The sequence below is a fragment of the Podarcis melisellensis genome (assembly GCF_964234715.1).
Source record: "Podarcis melisellensis genome assembly, chromosome: 5".
NCBI lineage: Eukaryota > Metazoa > Chordata > Lepidosauria > Squamata > Lacertidae > Podarcis > Podarcis melisellensis.
In genome coordinates, this window is record NC_138537.1 from 351,563 (window position 1) to 369,489 (window position 17,927).

Here is a 17,927-nt window from a genome sequence, read left to right on the forward strand (position 1 = left end):
TATCGTTACTACTTGTTTTCTGGTTTGCCTTGGAAGAAATAAGTCCCAACCTCCAGCTGTCCGATAACAAATTTCTGATAGATTTCTGCTGCCTGTGAGAGATTTCCGGCCCCTGAAGAGACTCTGAAACTCTGAATTCCTAACTGATTTGCTTTTGTGTCATCGGGTTAAGGTTGTGTTTTTGTTTTAACATATTAATGATATATTGTGGTGGTTTTGGGGACTGCATATGGCTTACAGAATTTTGAAATATTGTTGTTGTTGTTTAGTCGTTTAGTCATGTCCGCCTCTTTGTGACCCCCTGGACCAGAGCACGCCAGGCACTTCTGTCTTCCACTGCTTCCCACAGTTTGGTCAAACTCATGCTGGTAGCTTCCAGAACACTGTTCCACCATCTTTGTCTTCTATCCAACCATCTTGAAATATTAAGCAGCTTATAAATGCTTTTGAGTGATATAATACAAATGAATGAATAGCTGGCCTTAAAGTGTCTGGTCATAAATGAAGGAATGAAGGCAATGGGAAAGCTCTGAATTATAATTCATCAAGAAGCTCAGGGCTCTCACTTAGGGACTGAATTGGCCTAATGCATATTTATATTTATATTATTTATACCCTGCTTTTTTTCCTGGTGGAAGTCAAGGTGGCTTACAGATAAAGAAGAGAAAACAATTATTAAAAAACAACAACACTGATAGTATTAAAACTCTCCCTCTCTCTAAAAAAATGTGTTAATTGGCCTAGCAATGCTGGGATCTCTGTGTTATCAACAAACAACATTTTATGAATAGTCACTATTAATTACTTAATTATTACTTTCCACCTTTCATTTCCACCTGCCCTCCCTGTTTACTGCCCTCCGCCTCCACCTGGCAAATTGCTTGTTGCAGAGACCAGTCGGTCAGGATCTGGTGCAACTCCACACCTCTCTCTGTTCCCGTCTGCTCTGAATGCCTCTTCTGCGCTTCTCCCAAACAGAGGCAGGCACCTCCGGGATAAAGCCATGCCATGCAAAATAAAACAAAAACCATTAAAAAAACAATTAAAATGTCTCAAGCAACCACTGACTTTTGTTCGCCTTTGAGGTGCCAAAAGAGTTTTCGTTGGTTCTGCTGCAATTTCAAGGTTCAAGGCCAACTACGTTCTACTTGTGAGTAGGCCTACTGAAATTAATAAACCTGGTTAGCCAGGTTCATTCATTTGGAGACAACTTTCTCCTGCAGAGGCAGGACCCTTTGGCTCTCAGATGTTGCCCAATGAAATCTCCCCCCAGCCCCCAGGAAGGGTGACCAGGAGGGAGGCTGGGAACTGTAGTTCAGCGGCACCTGGAATGCTACAGGGTCCCACACCTGTGAGAATGTCGATCCCGAGGGAAAGAAATGCCCTCTGGCAGAGAACAAAAACCCACAGCAAGCAATTCAAAAATCTGTTTGCCTGACATCTTTCCACATTTGACGTCTCTTTCAGTCCATATTCCATGCTTCTTTTTCATATTACAAACATTCAAAAGCTAAGCAACAACATCCTTCAAAACGAGAGAGAAATACTGTCCTTTTCTAAGGAAGAGGAAAGTGAGGCGCAGCGGGGGAGGAAAGGGCGAGGTGCCTGGGCTCTCCCTTCCTCGCTAGCAAATAATCAGAATTCAGCAGCACAGCAGAGAGGCAGGAAGGGGACATTTTCACGGGGTTTTTATCAGTCTGCTCCAACAGAGAGCGGCTGGCAACACCTCACATTCATGGCTTGAATCAGACCAGGTGACCAAGGAAGGGAATCCTCAGAGATTACGGTATTTGCAGGGAAAGCAAATCTGAGCTTGCCAGAAACCGCAGGAGGGGAGAGGGTGCTCTGTGCTCACCATGTTCTGCTTGCTGGTTCCCCACAGGCACCCAGCTGGCCACTGTGAGGAGAGGATGCTGGGCTGGAGGGGTCCCCTTTGGCCTGATCCAGAGGGCTCTTTCTAGGTCCTTACGGCCCTCACTCCCTTCCAACCCTGCAAGAGCTTGTCTGTGACGCCCACAAACAATGGCAGCCAGGCAGGGAGAAGAGGCCTGGAGCAGCCGAGCGGCAGAGGGAGGGGGCAGGTGGGACTCCTGGTCCTAAACCTGCCCATTTGTCTTTGGACAGTGACACATTTACACCAGCCCCTGCTGTTCTTGTTCTCCTCCACGACCTTTTAATGAGGCCATTAATATTTGTCTGATTGGCCCAACTTCCTTTTTCTCATGGGCTGGCGTGAGAAAAACTGTGGATCAGGCCAGCAAAGGTGTGTCCAGGGGCCCTGAGACCACAGGGGCTTCTGTCCAGCAGGTCACCCTGTTAGTTGGCCAAGAACAAAACCCTGCCGTGGGGTGCCCCACTGGCGGTCTCCTCTCTCTCTTCCAGATGGAGCAACATGCCAGAGACTTGGGCTGCTTCTCAGGGTCCTCAGTGGACAATCACAGCACAAAAGCCTTCCTTCTCTGCAGCTCCATCGAGGTTCAGTCAGAGAGGGTGAAGTGTGGGCCAGGCGGTGAGGGCGGCAGTGAGGACGGGTTTTTCCTTGCAGGGAAAGGGGGTGTTACTGCTGCAGCAGGAAAGGACGGAGCCAGCCGGGTTTCCTCTTTGGAGAGAAGAGGCTCTGCTCTCCCAGGGCTGCTGCTGCTGCTTCTGTGGAAAGTGCGGAAATGGCTGTCTTGGCACCAGGAGTCTGACTCCACAGCCCCCTTCCTCAGGCTGGGGGGGACACATGCTCTCTGGCCCATGCAGAGCCCAGACCCCCTGCCTCCTTCTGGCATGGGGTGAGACAGTTGATGCGGGGGGGGGGGGGAATCCTTGGGTGTGGATTTACTCCACTGCCCAGCTCCTTGGGGTGCCACTCCCTGTGGGTCCCTCCAGTCAGCAAAAGGAGGAATCTCCAGCCAAGTTAGAGAAGCAAAAAAGCCGTCAGTAGATCTGACCAAGGTTCAAATACAAGAAGAGTAGGAACCCTGAGAATGGGGTGGCCTGAACTTTTAAGACTTCCTCCCCTTTCCCCATAGTACATTTCCAACAGCATCATCAATACATCACAGATATGTCACAAAGTAGGCGTGTTTGGCATGAAGGAACATGAAACCGTCACACACCCCTGTCAATCACCCCAGTTCCCAACGCCTTTTAACTACCCTCTTCCCCAAAGAACAGTGGCAGTATTTACACATCCCCTGCACTTCTCCTCTGAAAGGATCAGGATTCAATCCACCATCCCGATGGGCTTCCACCTGGGGTATGGGCTGCCCTTGACTGCCTCCTGCCTCCCATTGTGTGGCTAAAGGTCACACCTTGAAGAGGGGAAGGGGAATGTGACCTTACGCTTAAGGGATTATGGAGTCAGGGGAGACCTGGCTTCCCCTCTTCCAGAGGAACCAAGGAAATCGGTCAAACCATTGAATTCTGGAGATTATTTGTGAAGTTTCTACAGTTCTCCATATTGGATAGTCAGAGGAAACAGTTTGATACCTGGTACCTGCTTATTGCTACAAATTTATAGACGGCTTTTCTGAGCCTCTTTGCTGTCGCGTATCTATGGTGCCTGTGTCAATGGTCATTGTCCTGGTCTTAGTTGAGGCTGTGGTGGGGACCTGGGTTTTTGTGGGGAGTCATTTAACTCCCCCCCCCCGGTTTTAATACTGGAAAGGCCTCCTAGCTGAGCAGAGAGCTGGAATTGGGGTGGGGGAAAGCTCTTGCAAGGCTGGAGTGAGCCAGGAGAGCCCTGGGTGGAGGGCAAGCGCCCCCAGCCATGCGCCCTGTGTGCATGGGGCCAGGCCAGGCGCGTGACAAGGAGGCCTCCCCGGTCTTCCTCAGCACCAGCGCAGGCGGCCAAGCAGTGAGCTAAATATAGCCTGGCCCCAGAGGGAGAGCCAGAGCCAGAGCAGGGCAGGCTGAAGGAGGCAGGAGCAGGCAGGGAGCAGCCTCTGTCACCAGCCCACATCAGGCAGAACAGGCGCTTCCTCAGAGGGGAAAGGGGGCTGCCCCCCCAGGCAGGCACCCAACCTCCTTCCCCTGGCCTTCCTTTGGCCTCCCTCAGCATCTGGCTGCCCACAGAGGAGTCTGCCCTGGTGGTTTTCCTTTAGCACCAGGCTGGGCCAGATCCTGCACCTAGAGGGTCTTCCCTGGGCTCCTGAGGACAGGGTCTGGTCCTTGGCTGAGGGGAGCCTTGGGGTCTCTTCCAGCTCTGCGGTTCTATGAACTGTGGGGCTTCCTGCAAACAGAGAGAAAGTTGAGAGAGCAACGAGGTCTTAGTCCTGCTAGAGCTACATGCCAAAAGGTTCCTTTGCCAGAGAGTGACGGAGGGAGCAAAGGAACAGAGCAAAGGTCTGCTGCACCTTGGTGCCCTGACGCTCCCTGACTGTCCCAAGCAGGAAGGGCCTCCTCCTCCTCCTCAGCCACTTCCCCAGGATGCTGAGCTCCTCCCCCCACTAGCAGCAACTGCATCAGACATTGGGGGGGGGCAGCAACGAGATAGAGGGGTGGCTGCAGGAGGGGTCATGTGCTCAGGCGCAAGGGGGGGGGGGGCTTGTTCCTCTGGCTGCCAAGGTGCCGTATCCGTAGCTCCTGGGCCTTTCAGAAGGGAAGGATGGCCAGCCATAGGGAGTTTCCTGGCTAAGGCAAGATGGTGTGCAGCAGCCCCTCCCCTTATGCTCCCAGCAGGGGCTGAATGGCTGGCCTGCCCAAGCTTCATCCTGCCCCCCACCCACCCAAAGGTCCACTGGACACTAGACATTTCACATCCCCCCTTGCTTGAGTGATGTGCACCAGGAGGCAGCAGTCTGTGGCGAGTTCCCTGCTTGTGCTCACTGGCGACACACACGCACGCACGCACGCACTGCTGCACAAGATGGATCTGTGGGTGTCAGAGGTGCAGCCAGAGAGAAGAATGGGCAGGAGAGAGACAGAGCTGCTGATGCAATGAAGTCAAACCCATCATGGAGAATATGTTCTGACTCTGACTCTCCCTCTGCCGCCTCCCCAAGCACTTCCTCAGCCTTCATGTGACACTTTTATTTTGCAATGCCTGGCCAGGCAGTTGGGCTGGCTGCGGCTTCGCTGCTTCCTCCGGCTGCTTTCCACCAGGCCTTTCCTGTCTGCTGGCTGTCTGGCTGATGGGATGAAGGCTGGGGAGGCTGCCCTGTTGCATTGGCAATGGGGGCGCAGGATGCTGGTCCAGCAAGAAATCTGTGGAGCCCAGCCTGCCCTGCTCAGGCCTGTGCAGAGCTTGTCTGAGGGCCAGGGAGGGAGTGCCCAGCCAGCCGGGAGGCACTGGGCATTCTTGGCATGACAGCGAAGGTCCAGTAGGGCCCTGGCAGGGCCCCCTGATTAGCTTAGCCTTCCAGGATCCCCGGCTGCAGCCCCTTCTGGACTTGCCTTTTCCCAGAGACACAGGGAGAGCAGCTGGCTTGTGAGGAGTTGGTTTCCTACCAGCATAAAGGCCATCAGAAGACCCCAGGAAGACCCCTATGATCCCAGATCACCACCACAGCAAGAGCTTTCCCTCCAAAGGGGAACATAAGAAGAGCCTGCTGGATCTGGCCAATGGCCCATCTAGTCCAGCCTCCTGTTTTCACAGGGAACAACCAGAAAGCAGGACCAGAGAACAGGAGCAACACTCCTCTCCTGTGGTTTCCAAACATTGGATTCAGAAGCCTGGCTGCCATCGATAGCTGCCTCCTCCACAAATGTGTCTAAGCCTCTTTTAAAGCTGGATGTCTTCACCTCACTCTGAGCACAATGCAAGCATGCTCAGCCTTGCCTCTTCCACAGTGGCAGAGCATTGCGCACGGCCACCAGAGCAGCCTTGGACCCCAGAGAGAATAGGTGTGCGCCACACAGTCCTAGGAACAAAGGATGGCCTTTGTCCTATGGCCTTGCATTCCCAGTGACATAGAGCCACATAATTGTAGAGTTGGAAGGGGGATCGAATCTGCAACCTTGGCGTTATCAGCACCACACTCTAACCAGGGCAGAACAGAAGAGTCCTGCCACAGGATCAGGCCAAAGGGGCCCCATCTAATCCAGCACCATCTCTTCACCATGCCTTACCCGATGCCTCCATGGGAAGCGCAGAAGGCCTGAGCAAAGCAGCAGCGACAGCCCCCTCCCCTCCTGGGGTCTCCAGCAGTTGGGACTCAGAAGCATCTCTGCTCTATTTGTGCAGGGAGAGCTTCTTCTTCTTCTTCTTCTTCTTCTTCTTCTTCTTCTTCTTCTTCTTCTTCTTCTTCGATCCCTCATAGCAGAGTAAGATTGTCTTCCATAAACACATTTTTAACAACAAGTCCGTAAGTGACTGTGGAGGCCAATTCTGGATCCACACATCCTTCCACAGTGGAGACATTGGTTTCTGGGTGGGAGTTGATCACGGTGAGGGTCTGCCAAGCCTGCCTTCCTCTTAGCCCGTTTCTCCCTTGCGTCCTGAGTTTGGGTATCTTCAAAGCCCAGGACACCTTTAGGAAAGGCTGTTCTCCAACTGGAGCGCTCGCAGGCCAGTGTTTCCCAATTGTCAGCGTTTATACTTCATGTTTAAAGAATTGCCTTGAGAGAGTCTTTAAACCTCTTTTGTTTTCCACCGGTATTTTGCTTTCCAATCTTGAGTTGGGAATAGCTGCTTTGGAAGATGATAATCCAAACAGCAAGACCAGTCCACGAAGTTGATGTTGGAGAATCGTTGCTTCGACGTGGGTGATCTTTCTTCATGGCCATCCTGGCTAGGAGCCCTCAGTAGCTGGTTGGTCACTGCTGGCAGCCTGTGAGGAGAATACTGAGCAAAACATACCAGCCGCCCAGCTCCATCTAAGGCTTCCTGTGTTCCTCTTGCTTGAACCTAATTTCTCTTTCTTTCTTTCTTTCTTTCTTTCTTTCTTTCTTTCTTTCTTTCTCAACTCTTTATTGCTTGAATATAAAATTGATTCCATCATGATAACAGTAGAAGTTATTGCAACTAGCACACAAGTTTAGAGAGGTACATTGCAAGAAGTTTGACCACAGTAGCGGTATTACTAGTTCTAAGTTGCACATTCAACGCAAAGTTTCTGTACAGGTTCCAGGTCCCTCTCCTTCACTTCCATATTCACCAGACCCACAACAGATCACTAAAAGATTCCACGTAGGTCACAAAGTTAGAGAAATGAACAGACTTTCTGCGGCCTCAATGGATTTGTACTTGAAGAAACTCCTGTTTGCAGGGGATCGTGATGTGTGTTCTGCAGGCAAAACTGCTTCAACTCAGCTGCAGCTTGTGAAACCTTCATGTGTCTCACTCTGGCCTCCAGGCGCAGCTGCTGCACGACCTTCTTCACCACGTTGGAGGAGCCAGACATGGTCCCCTCGCTCCAGGATCCCGCTTGCTTTATGGGGCAGCCAAGCCAAAGAGGCGCCTTGCAACTCTCCCAACCTGTGAACCTAGTTTCTGACGGGGCAAGGACTGGGGAGATTGAGTCGTGCTGAACCGTCCTCTCAGCTCATTTCCAAATATAAAGTGGAATTGGGAACGGGGAGCTGCAACCAATAATATTGACATGCTGCTCAGTGAGGGTCCCCTTTCCAGGACTTAAAATCTCCTGAAGTGCTCAAATGAGTTCACAGCAGCCAGACAGGCAGTGCTCCAAGCACACCCATCCTCTGCTGTCCTGGGCATGAACTGCCCCTCCTGCCCAGTCGCACCTCTGCCATGCAGAGAAATTAATTCATTGGTGCTTCCTGACCTCGCTGCGTTTGGCCCCCTGCCTGGGCTGGAGAAACCCAGATCGAAATTCAATTTTTAGAGGACAAGAACCAGCAGGTATCCTGCTAATTTTTGAAGCCAGCTTTTTTGCTGGGGGCGGGGGGGGGGGAAGAGGCGACTCATTATCAGCCCCACCAGGAAGCTTTTGGAAGAAGGCTTCTCTCTGGACCGGGAAGAATCCAGAGGGGACTTTGTTTTTCTGCAGCATTACAGACTCTTAATTGATAATAAGTGACAAATACGAACTGCCACATAGCTTTAAGAAGGTAATGGACAATGAAGCCAAATGCAGTTGCGTAAAAGCATCAGAAACGGAGGTCCATGCACAGCCCCTGGCCCAGAATGACACAGGCCCCCTTGGGTGCAAGACTGGCAGGGGGACCTCCTGGCAAGCCCTCCACCCTCAGAGGTCCAAGGGGGGGCAGGGGGAGAGTCTGCTGCTGGGCTCTGATGTGCCTTTGCACGCACAAGCCCAGTTGTGAGACTTTTAGTGATTGTTTGGAGCGGCTCCATTTATCTACAGCCACGCAGCCTGTCTCTGTGTCTCCTTTGCTTTGCGATTGCACAAGAGGAAGTTGGGCAAAGGCGAGGATTAAATGGCGTGAGAACTCCAGCAGAGTCTGGAGACTGGGAAGTCCAGAGATACAGGTGTCAGCAGCAGCAGCAAGAGGCAGCTCTCATTTCCAGGCGCCCAAAATGCCCCAGAGCCAAAGAAGGAGGGGCTGGTCTCTGAAGCAGAGGGAGCCAGGGGGCACCTGGGCACCGGAGTCAGACCGTCTCTCCACTGCCTGCACTCTTGCCTGCACTGACTGGCAGCAGCTCTCCAGGGAGGCGTGGGACTCTGTGTTTTGAAAAGTATTAAGAGCAGTGGCTGGCGGCCTTCCTCACATGCCAGCTTCCCACCCCAATTTCCCCCTTCCATAGCTGCTGCTCCTTGTCCTGGGGGGAAACGGACCACAGTGGCTGCAACACAGATATCTGGTGGGAGGAGTTTTCCCGGTCCAATGAAGTGGATGCAAGCTGAGAGGTGCCCGTTTTGTAGGGTTTGAAATAAATAAAGGTCTTATGTATATAATAAAGGTTCATAAATGTACCAGGCAAACACGCACATAGATATATAGGCCACATGTCTGAAGCTCCACAGGAGAGAAGCCATAGAGCCATTTTGACTCCCAAACTGAGCAGGTGTATTTTCTGCAACGTCAGTGGGAAAGCCTCCCCATTGTCTTTTCTTTCACAAATGCTGTCTTAAGGGTATGTCTGTGTATGGATAGGGTGAGCCTGTGATCTGGCTCAGGAACTAAGTATTTATCATTACAAAAGACTGGCCAGGCTCCCCAGGGTATCAATCCAGTAAACATTAACAGGTAACTTGCCAGACAGGAGGTAAACAACCCACTCAGATTATGAGGTAAACAACCCACTCAGATTATGAGGTAAACAACCCACTCAGATTTCTGCTTTAGCCCACCCTTTCTGTGATGTAGGTATGATGTATCTGGGGGTGGTCTTTGACTCCAAGGTGGGCAATTTAAAATGTCTATATAAGGGCGGGCACACCTTGGTTCTGGGTCTTCCTCCTTCTCCTGCGTGTGAAGGGGGCACCGTGTTGCAACAGTTCAGTAAAGATCAGGCTTACTAGCTGCTTTGCTTCTCAATAATCTCTGGTTGGCCTCTGTTTTTTTCTTCCAACCGATGGAGAACCTACAAAGGACACTATTAGGGCTCTTGTGTCCCCCATAATGGAATAAGTGCAGATTTTCATTTATTACATAGGGTTGCCATATTTCCTCTTTTTTTGACACACCTTCTTTTTCAGGATTTTTAAAATTTGGCAAAATGCCTGAGTTTTGTTTGTTTGTTTTAGTTTACAATAACTCAATAATTTTTTTCTAGTGCATTAGACTCAGATCTATGGCACCCGGCTAAGCTAGTCTGCAGCAGAGAATCACAACAGAGCAGCATCTTAAACTAGCTGCATCCTGTATAAACACCTTCTCTGTGGCTGAACTAAAAGGATGCTGGCTCAGCTACAAGATCTTGGAGAAGGAGTCTGGGAGGGCAAGAGTTAACATCCCTCTGCGCTTAAGGAGAGTCCATATGTACATGTTAAACAGTTTAATAAATTGTTCTGTGCACATTGATGTTCACAAAGATATGAACATGAGCCCAAATGCTTTCATGTGGCAAGTGAGGGAGCAATAGGTATTATTATTATTATTATTATTTTGTTGAAAGTTAAGAACATTGCTACTAGCAATATATCACAGCTATAGCCTATATATAAGAGGGGTATTTAAAATGAGTCATTATGGAAGTCAGCAAATCTGTCCTCTTTTTTTGCTCTTCAAAATCCGTTTGGGTCACTGGTGGCTCTTTTGCTCTCAGGCTCCCTTCCTGGGTGATGCGGCCAGGCGACCCAAAAGCTCAGGCTGCAAAGACCCTGAAAGGCTGAGCAGGGGCAGGTGCCCAGGGTGGGGATTCAGGTATTGGCAGAGATGCAGGAAATGGACTTTAAGGCGTTCAGTTCCTCTCTGGGAAGGCCAAAGCAGCTGAGTGGGGCAGAGAGCCTGTTTTTCAGGCCGAAGGGACCCCCTTCCTGAAATCCTGGAGACCCACTGCTGCCAGCCAGTGTGGGCAACACTGGTCTGGCTCAGGATAAGGCAGCTTCCTTTGCAGCTGATGGTTCCGCTGAGGGAAGCCGAGGTTGTGGCCGAGGCTTTTTGGCCTGGCCTGCTCAGCGGGTGCAAGGAGCTCGTTCCTGTCTATCCGGGGGGGGGGGGGAAGCCTTTTGAGAGGTTCGTGAAGGAGGGAGACAGCATCACCCTGGACTGATGGGGGTGCAGCATCACAGCGCCCTCCTTGCAGTAGCACAACAGGGGAGGAAGCAGTGATCCACCAGGACCACTTGGGAGACAAAAGACCTCGACAGGGACCAGAACCAAGGCCCCCCAGGAATGGCAGGCACAGGTGGGAAATGCTCCAGGAAAAGCCGCCCCCCCCATCTGCCCCGTCTGTTTGCCCAACAGGAAGAGCAAAAGCTGTTCAGATACAAATGCCTTTGATCTTCCTCCTCTGGGATCCTTCCATTGGCATTACAATGAAGCCATATTTCATTGTACAAATAAACCTGACAAGCAGACATTTGAAAGGCCTTACCAGGCAGGCTGGCCTCTGTTTACAAGTCCTTTCCACTGGAGATCTCTCCCCCCCAACTCCTATGCTCCTGGGTCATGTTTACAGCAGCTGGTGGCTTCTCAGGAAGCTCAGAAAGGATGCAGAAGCCTTCCGCGAAAGGACCTCCATGGGCGAGGAGTCTGGCTGTTGCCCTTCTCAGTCCTGTGCCAGGGAATCCATTCCACAGTGCAGAGAACTCCATGGAACTGTGGAACTCCCTCCCACTGGAGGCAGTGATGACCACCAACTCGGATGGCTTTAAAAGAAGATTGGCTAAATCCATAGAGGAGCAGAGAGCCAGGATGGCTCTGCCTGTTCTGAATGTCTGTGGCTGGAAACCACAGGATGAGTGTGCTTTGTGCTCAAATCCCACTTGTGGGTTTCCCTTGGGATGGGCCATGGGCCTGATCCTGCAGGCTCTGCTTGTGCTCTTACTCCAAGTACGGGAGGATCCGAGGGGTGCACCCAAATGAGGAGCCAGCAGGGCCTGCAGGATGCGGATCAGCCGTCATCCACCTGCTGCCGCCCAGCTGTTCTGCACCACAACTCCCAGCCAGAGCAGCTCTGTGACAGGCCTGATGTCTGTGACAGATCCTGCCACGTCTGCCTGGCGCCTGCCACTCTGGGAGTCAGGAGGGTGGAATGGCAGGCAGCTTCTCTGAGGCAGGCTGGGCAAATTCCAGGTGGTGTGGGCGAAGGCCTTAGCAGAGAGCCCTGCTGTGGAGAGAGATGGCTGTGCTTCCTCCTTTCATTGCCATAGAGTCACAGAATTGTAGCACTGGAAAAGGTCCCAGGGCCATCTAGTCCAGCCCCCTGCAATGCAGGAATCGCAGCTAAGGCATCCCTGGCAGAGGGCCATCCACCCCCTGCTTAAAGCCCCTGGAGTTCTCTTTCAGTGCACCCAATTGCCCAGTTTTGTGTTGGGATTGTATGCATCTGCCTTTGCCAGGGAGGCTCACCAGGGACTGGCCCTGGGCCCTCCTGCAGGCGAGAGAGAGGCTTCGCCACGCAGACAAGGGCCAGAGCAAGGCAGTGACCTCTGTGACTGACAGGCTTGCCAGCTGCCTGCGTTTCCAGGTTGGCATCCCTGAAAAGGGGAGCAAAGGAATGCAACGTTTCCTGGAGGTGTTTTTTGCTCCAGCCTCTCTGGAATGGCCAGGCAGACTGGCTTTCTGCTTGCTTTATTCATCATCCCAACATCTGCTGTGATGAGGCTTCCTGGCGTTTGCCACTGGGGGCCTGGGGGGGGGGTTCAGGCATCCCCAGGGCTTCCAGACTGCAGAGGATCATGACAAACAGGCCTGGTGGCCTCCTGGGTGCCATTCAGCAAGGCCCAGAGCCCGGGGAGGGGGGAGGGCGGAAGGAGATACAAGGAGAAGGCGGGACGGCCCAAGGCAAAAACCCAAAGGCAGCCTCCCCAGGGGGGCACCTTGGAACATGAAGCATCCCTGATGCAACAGCAGTGCTTAGTGTGGGACCTATACTGGCCACCCACACATCATTCCCCTTGTTTCTTTACATTTCCAACATTTATTATCAGACAAATGGTATATTTTTGCAAGCTTGACTGGGGTCATGTACCACCTATATATCATTTTCATAATATTTTCTTTCAAGGGATTACATGCCGTGAATTTCAAACCGGTGGTCCATAACCTTTCCCAGTCAGCAAACATGATATTGTACCCAATGTCCTGTGCCCATTTTATCATAGCCGATTTAACCGTTTCATCTTGTGTATTCCATTTTAACAGCAAATTATACATTCTCGAAAGTACCTTAGTCTTAGGTTCTAACAATTCAGTTTCCAACTTTGATTTTTCCACCTGGAATCCTATCTTTTTATCCAACTTAAAAACCTCTTTGATCTGAGCATAATGTAGCCAATCTCGCACTTTGTCTTTTAATTTCTCCAAACTCTGCAGCCTCCAATTGTCTCCCTCTTTTTCTAATATTTCCCAATATTTCGGCCATTTGGCCTCCATATTGAGTCTTTTCCGGGCCTTAGCTTCCATTGGTGATAACCACCTTGGGGTCTTGTTTTCTAACAAGTCTTTATATTTTATCCAGACATTAAACACTGCTTTCCTGACAATATGGTTCTTGAAAGCCTTGTGACTTTTAACCTTGTCATACCACAAATATGCATGCCATCCATAAGCATTGTTAAAACCTTCCAAATCCAAAACATCAGTGTTTTCAAGAAGCACACATCATTCCCCTTGCTGTGTGTGCTAAATAGGGGAGGGCTCATTTCCTTCATTCCACCCCCCTCCCACTGCAACAAGCCCAAGGGGTCCAGCTCAAACCATTTTGTGTTTTCTGCCTCCTTCCTTCCTTCCTTCCTTCCTTCCTTCCTTCCTTCCTTCCTTCCTTCCTTCCTTCCTTCCCTTGCTGTGCTCTTCCACCTCTGGCTTAACAGCCCCTGTTCCCTGGAAGAGCTCTCCTTGCACAGCCCAGGCGCTGACGCTACTTGGCCTTGGCTTGAGAGGGGATCTCATGCGCTCACCTGACCGGTGCCTGGACAGCATCCACCTGGGCGACTCACACCTGGGTCCAGGCAGCAGAGTGTTTGAGAGAACAATACGTCCCAGATCAACGGCAGAGCGGCCACCTGCCACTTCCTTGTTGACCATCTATCTCCCACTCTGAGTCAGCAAAGCCCTCGGCCAGAACCAGACATCCTTTGTTGTGCTTTCAGATCAGGACTCTCTGCCTTCTCTTGATTATGAAACTGTCATCTGGAGGAAGAGATTAAACTTGGAGTTCCTTTGGAGAGGAGCCGGGATCAGGTGGGGTGAGGCAAAGGGGTGCATTCAGCCCTGGGGAAACAGCCTCCCCCTCCCCACACAGCTTGTCCCTGGTGGGCTGGGGGTCATTCCTGTTCTCAGCCTCTGGCCAAGGGTTGAGAAGGCAAGGAGCAAAGCCCCCTCCTTCTGGTCCTCTCCTGGGGTCGCAAAGGGCTATAGTCCTATGGGGCAGGAGTGGGTGCTGGGAATCCAGGCTCCTGGTCCACGGGGCTCTGCAGTCCAGAGGGGCAAGGAGGTCCTGGGTGTATCCACAGCCCAAGTGGGAGGAAAGGGGCAGCAGCATGCCGGGGCACCCCAGCCCCCTGCTGCAGAACAGACAGGGAGAGTGGGCGATCTTGCTGGGTCAGCCCAAGGGGGCCCATCCAGTCCAGCCTCCTGTTCTCACAGGGGCCAACAAGATGCCCATGGGGAGCTTCCAAGCGCAAGAGCCCCCTCCCCTCATGGGGTTTCCAGAAAATAGTTCCCAGAAGCATCACTGCCTCCAACTGGGTGATCCTGGCTAGGGGCCAAACAGAGCCATCCAGAGGCCCCCCCCCCTCCTCCTCCATGAATTTCTTTGCTCCTCTTTTCAAGCCATCCAGGAGGAGGGAGTTCCATAGTTTAACTGCAGGCCGTGTGAAGAAACTTTTTCTTTTCTCTCTCCTGAATCTCCCACCATTCGCCTTCACTGGATGGTCCTGAGTTCTGGTATTACAAGAGAGGGAGAAATATTTTTTCTCCTCCTACTTTTTCCACACTGCATGTCATTTTACAAGCTCCTCTCCGTCGCCTTTACCCTAAATTTAAGCCCCACATTGCTCCCCTGGAGAGTCGCTTTTCAAGACCACCAGGACAGGGCAGGTCCAGGCGCTCTGCTGGTGTCCTGCTCCCTGTTCTGCCCAGGCCTCTGCCTCCCTCTCCTTTGCTCCCCGTGGAGCCAGAGATGAGCGTCTGGCCTTCCTGCAGGGATCACAGCGGGAAACTGGAGCGAAAACAGCCAGGCTTATGTAACCAGGCTCCCTGCCCTCTGAGGAGAAGCAGCAGCAGCAGCAGCAGCACAGCCTTGGTTGCTTAAATAGGGCAGAGCAGGACTGGAGCAGCCAGTCGGTTATTGAATACACACACACACAAAGGAAATTGACATTCGACTCTTGCACAAGCCTCTCCAGAAATTTGGGGCAGGTAACATTTTTTTGATGTAATATAGAGCCTTTTATTCTCGGTCCTCCTTGGGCCTCTGGTGGTTTCAGTCACAGGTTTATGTTTCTTGCAAGACAGGTGTGCCTCACCTCTTGCTCTCTCGTTTCTTATGACGCTCCTCTCCACTTACCTGTCTGCATCTTAGCATGACTAAGCGAGGGCCATACATTTCAGTAGGTCTACTCTGAGCAAAATGTGGCTGACTGCCACCCACAGAGGGTTGTTGTTGCTTCTGTGACGCACGTTGCACATTCCTAAAGCGCAGGCTCCAATAGGAGGCAGCGTGACATAGTGGTTAGAGTGCAAGACTAGGAGCAGGGAGACTCGGGTTCAAATCCCCACTTGGCCACAAGGCTCACCGGGTGTGTGACCTTGGGGGGAGAGTCATTGCCTCTCAGCCTAACCTACCTCACAGGGTTGCTGTGCAGATTAAATGTGGAGGGGGCGAAGTCTGTTCACCACCTTGAGTGCCCTGGAGGGGGGGGGCGGAAATTGATATAAATGTGTGTATACACACACACACACACACACACACCTGGTCTTGGATCCTGCCCCCTGCATCCTGACAGCTCATACTTCTGAAACACAGAAAGCCACATGGTGAAGAAGGCTGGGAGGGGGCCGGGGGCTCCATCCTGTGATTTTTTGGCAGGGGCCCCCCTGCTCCATGGCTTAATCTCCAGCCGTTTAAGTGGGTCTTCCTGTTTTGAGCACAAGGCAGCCCTTCCTGCCAGGAAAAGGCATCTGGCTGTGGAAAAAAACGCTCAGGAAATCTCCTCGGGAAGAGTTGAGAGAAGCTGGAGCAGAGGCTGCCAAAAGGGGCTGGACCCGTAGGGAGCCCAGCAAGGATGGAGTTTGTGGGGGGAGAACAGCCAATGGATGAGGCGCAGTGGGGAGATGAGGCCCCCCAAGCAGCCCAGCGCAGCAGAGGGACCCAGTGGCGGGGGGGGGGGCGAGAAGAGCCTGCTCACGTCCTTCCCAGAATCATAGAACTGTAGGGGTGGGACTTGGAAGGGAACCCGAAGCTCATCTAGTCCAACTCCCTCAATGCAGGAATCCCAGCAAGATCACACATGACAGAGGGCCACCCAACCTCTCCTTAAAAGGCTCCAGGGAAGGAGAGTCCACCACCTCCCGAGGAAGTCCCTTCCACTGTGGAACAGCTCTTATCGTCAGAAAGTTCTTCCTGGTGTTGAGTTGGAATCTCCTTTCTTGTAACTTGAAGCCATGGGTTCGAGTCCTACCCTCCAGAGGAAGAGAAAACAAGCCTGCTCCCTCCTCCATGAGACAGTCCTATCAGTCTTCTCTGTTCCAGGCTAAACAGACCCAATTCCCTCAATGGGTATTGTTCCAGGAACGCCAGGTTGTGCCCAACATTGGGGGGAGGGGCCAACCATCGCTCGTGCATGACATCACGCACACAATGCCATCTCGCCCTGCGGGCCACCCCCACCCCCCAGCAGCCTTACCTTTTGGGAAATGATGCTCAGGGCAAAGCATCTTCACTCTGCACACCCCTGTTTGAGATCTCCAGAGCACCTTCCAGGAGGGCGTTCTGGCCATCTTCCAAGAGATGCCCTCCACTCATCCCAGTCCCCACCTGTCTCCTGGGCACTCGCCTGGTGACAGCAGGGGATGGCAGCCCTTTCAATACTGGGAGGTCCTCAGCCCCCTGCACACCAATACTGAGGGGCCTGAAGCACCTTCTGCCCCCTATATTTGGCACCCCTGCCTGGGACTCTGGGGCCACTGGTGCTGCTGGCACCCTGGGGAGGCCCCTCCCCCGTGTCCCTGATCTGAAGATCCCTCGTCACCCACAGGTCTCATTAGTGGATCCTGTTCTTCTGGCTCTGCCTGAAACTGGCTGTGACAGGCTCCCCGAGATCCCGGGGGTGGCTGTGGAGCAGTGACACATCGGCCAGCCTTCTTCCTCAAGAAGCCAGCCCTGGGGTAGACGGGTCAAATGTCGCTGTTTTGAAAACCTCCAGGAGGCCTGAGGGCAGGTGTCAGCCTTGATCCTGGGCGTGTCTAGACTTAACACTGTTTTCGGGTGGGATCCAGTCACATACCAGCAGATCTGGGTTGTGCAATGGAAGCGGATTTGCAGCTCTTGTGCCCCAGAGCCCCTCCCTTGAAAGAGCAGGCTCTCTTTTTGTTGCCACAAGGACTGTGATGGGGAAATGCCCTGGGAAATGCGGGGGGGGGGTGTGTGGAGAGAGTTTTGGCTTTGGGACCAAGGTCATCTGGTCTCCATAGCCCAAAGGCCAGCTTGGGCAGGGGGCGGACCTGGGCTGAGTCAAGTGAGTGGTTGGCACCATCTGCATTGGCACCATCCTTGGCGAGCCACAGCTGCCAGCCAGCCAGCCAGTTCTTCCTGGGCCAGCTTGGCACTCTGGCGCACAAAGCCGGGCTGAGCCAATCACAAGGTAAAGGGAGGCCTCAGGCAGCAGGATCTACAGGAGCAGCAGATCCTGAGGTAGAAGATCGTCATTCTTCCTTTGCTCCTGAGGTAGATCTTCCTCTGCCCGTCTTCAGCAGAGGGATTTGGTTTGCCAGAGTGGAAGCAGCAGCCTCTCTGCCTGGCCGTCCTCTGGCTTGCGTGGGGAACCGGTTGTGCTTCCATGCTGGGAGAAGAGGGTGGGGCAACCTAAATACCAGCCAAACACGTCCCTCCCAGAGCCAGCTGGGCAGAGCGGGAGCCATCATCCAGGGCTGCTGTGTCCCAGAATAAGAAGCAAAGCGCATCAGAAGAGTCTGCAGGATCAGGCCAATGGCCTGTTCTCACAGAGGCCAACCAGATGCCCGGAGGGGAAACCAGAAAGCAGGATTTGAGCGCAAGAGCAGCTCTCTCCTCCTGCCGTTTCCAGCACTGGGGATCCAGACCCTTTGCTGCTTCCAGCCATGGAGGCCGAGGGTGGCTCTCCCTGCTAGTAGCCGCTGGCCGCCTTGTCTCCTGCCCTTTTAGAGTCACGCGTGTCGGTGGCCCTTCTTCTCTGCCCCTTCAGGACAGGCAGTCTTGCTCCCCT

The 17,927-nt window shown here is 52.7% G+C and overlaps 1 long non-coding RNA gene and 1 pseudogene across 2 annotated transcripts; one reads left to right on the forward strand and one right to left on the reverse strand.

The window, feature by feature from the left end:
- Positions 1–6,705: 6,705 nt before the first annotated feature.
- Positions 6,706–7,462, reverse strand: LOC309370088 (guanine nucleotide-binding protein G(I)/G(S)/G(O) subunit gamma-5 pseudogene; annotated as a pseudogene). Its single transcript has one exon. The product of its transcript is annotated as a guanine nucleotide-binding protein G(I)/G(S)/G(O) subunit gamma-5 pseudogene (transcript).
- A 1,549-nt stretch (positions 7,463–9,011) lies between these two features.
- LOC309370182 lies at positions 9,012–9,396 on the forward strand. The gene is made up of 2 exons (XR_014168467.1): positions 9,012–9,121; positions 9,172–9,396. It is a non-coding gene; the product is annotated as an uncharacterized lncRNA (long non-coding RNA).
- Positions 9,397–17,927: the final 8,531 nt, after the last annotated feature.